The sequence below is a fragment of the Rhinopithecus bieti genome, unplaced genomic scaffold (genome assembly GCF_001698545.2).
Source record: "Rhinopithecus bieti isolate Rb0 unplaced genomic scaffold, ASM169854v2 scaffold_39705, whole genome shotgun sequence".
In the NCBI taxonomy this organism is placed as follows: Eukaryota; Metazoa; Chordata; class Mammalia; order Primates; family Cercopithecidae; genus Rhinopithecus; species Rhinopithecus bieti.
In genome coordinates, this window is record NW_016816813.1 from 1,366,537 (window position 1) to 1,369,094 (window position 2,558).

Consider the following 2,558-nt stretch of genomic DNA (forward strand, 5'->3'; position numbering starts at 1 on the left):
TCACATGGCAGAGCAGGAGGAGAGAGCAAAGGCGGAAGTGCTGCACACTTTTAAACAACAAGATCTCGTGAGAACTCACTCACTATCACGAGAACAGCAAGGGGGGAAATCCACTCCTATGATCCAGTCACCTCCCACCAGGCCCTTCCTTCAACAATGATCATAATTCAACAAGAGATTTGGGTGGGGACACAGAGTCAAAACAACTAACTTGTTACATCATTCCTAAGTGGATAAACTGGGACTTTAACCCATGCTTTTAACTGCTACACTACAGAATCGCCATAAAACGTACCCCCAAATTGTAAATTATTTATTTATTTTTTAAGAGTGTATTTTTAATTTTCTGTTAAATTTCAACGTTTATTTTAGATACAGGAGGTACATGTGCAGATTTGTTACATGGGAATATCACATGATGCTAGGGGTTGAAGTACGGATCCTGTCACCCTAGTAGTGAGCATAATACCCAACAGGTAGTATTTTTTTTTTATTTTTTGAGAAGGAGTCTCGCTCTGTCGCCCAGGCTGGAGTGCAGTGGTGCAATCTCGGCTCACTGCAAGCTCCGCCTCCTGGGTTCATGCCATTCTGCTGCCTCAGCCTCCCAAGTAGCTAGAACTACAGGTGCCCACCACCATGCCTGGCTAATTTTTTTGTATTTTTAGTAGAGACGGGGTTCCAAAGTGCTAGGATTACAGGTGTGAGCCACTGCGCCTGGCCCCCAATAGCTAGTTTTTAAAAACCCGCTCCCTTCCCTTTACCCTCTAGTACTCCACAGTGTCTATTGTCCCCATATTTATGTCCATGTGCACTGCTCCCACTTGTAAGTGAGAACATGTGGCATTTGGTTTTCTGTTCCTGCATTAATTTGCTTAGGATTATGGCTTCCAGCTCCCTCCATGTTGCTGCAAAGGACACAATTTCATTCTTTGCCTTTTTTTTTTTTTTTTTTTTTTTTTTTGAGATAGAGTCTCACTTTGTCACCTAGGCTAAAGTGCAGTGGTGTCATCTAGGCTCACTGTAAACTCCGCCTCCCGGGTTCAAGCGATTCTCCTGCCTCAGCCTCCTGAGTAGCTGGGATTACAGGCAACTGCCACCATGCCCAGCTAATTTTTCTATTTTTAGTAGAGACAGGGTTTCACCATGTTGGCCAGGCTGGTCTCGAACTCCTGACCTCGTGATCCACCCACCTTGGCCTCCCAAAGTGCTGGGATTACAGGCATGAGCCACCGTGCCCAGCCTCATTCTTTTTTATGGCTATGTGTATTCTATGGTGTATGTGTACCACATCTCTCTATCTAGTCTACCGTTGATGAGCACCTGAGTGGATCCCATGTCTTTGCCATTGTGAATCATTATTCAAAGAGGAAGAGCACACAATGCAGAGGAATCAGCATGTTAGGGTCTGGGACATAAGAGACAGTATAGTACTGTGAACTTAGGCACATGACTGGTTCTGGTGGAATATCATGAATCAGGCAGGATTTTTAACTACTAGAAATGAATTCAAAATAGCGTAAGCTAACGGGAATTTGTTGATAACATCACGGGGCCCGCACAATAAACATAAGCCTGAAGGTCCAGGCTTCAGAAACATGTAGAAGCCTTGGAAATCTCAACAGGCATTGTGGGGAAAAAAATCATCTGGTGAGCAACACCTAGAAAGAATGACATCCAATCCTAGCCCCAGCTGGCTCACATTCCAAGTCCTCATAGGAAGTGTCCTATTGGCCAACCTTAGTATTGCATGCTAAGACCAGAGGAAAGAAGATCCTAATTCTTCATCTTCTAGTGTGAGAAATGTTTTTCAAGAATTATCCTCTCTCCATGACTACCTAGAGGAGGATAATTATTCCCCTGCCAGCAAATTGAGATGCTAATAGAATGGGGATGGATGTTGAAAGCTCAGTAACGACCTAGGCGACTGTATGTATTGAGAGTAATGACAGTTAATGTTGAAGTACCATTCCCTAAGTCATTAAACAGGTATTTAGTTGAACTCTGAGACTTTGTGTTCCAAGGAGAGAGAGAGATGTTTGATCATTTTTCACACTGTCAAAAAATGTAGACATAGGCCTCATTACTCTTGGGAGATTTGAAAGGTTTTGGAAAAGATAATAGCTGAAAGATTATTCTTTTCATCATGCATTCGAAGTCTAACGTGGATAGCTCCCTCATCCTTGGCTTTGAAATGACAGTTTGCCGCCTTTTTCTCTCTCCTTACAGCTCCTTGATGAAGAGCTGATTCTTGCACCAAAATTAAGGTAGACAACATATCCCCCAAATTACATTTTCTGTTTTATGGCTGGCTTCTTCTTTCATATAGAGAGTCGGAGAATTTCAGAAGTGGAGAAACATTAAAGATTACCTCATGTCTTCCTTTTCTCAATGAGGAAACTAAGATCAAAAGACATTCTGCGGCCAGCCCAAGGTCAGCCAGAAGTAAAACTCAGATCTGATCTTAACTCTGTTTTTTCCATCCTGTCACATAGCCAATGAAATAATTTTTTTTCAGATTTTTTTTTTTTTTTTTTTTTTTTTTTTTTTTTTTTTTTTTT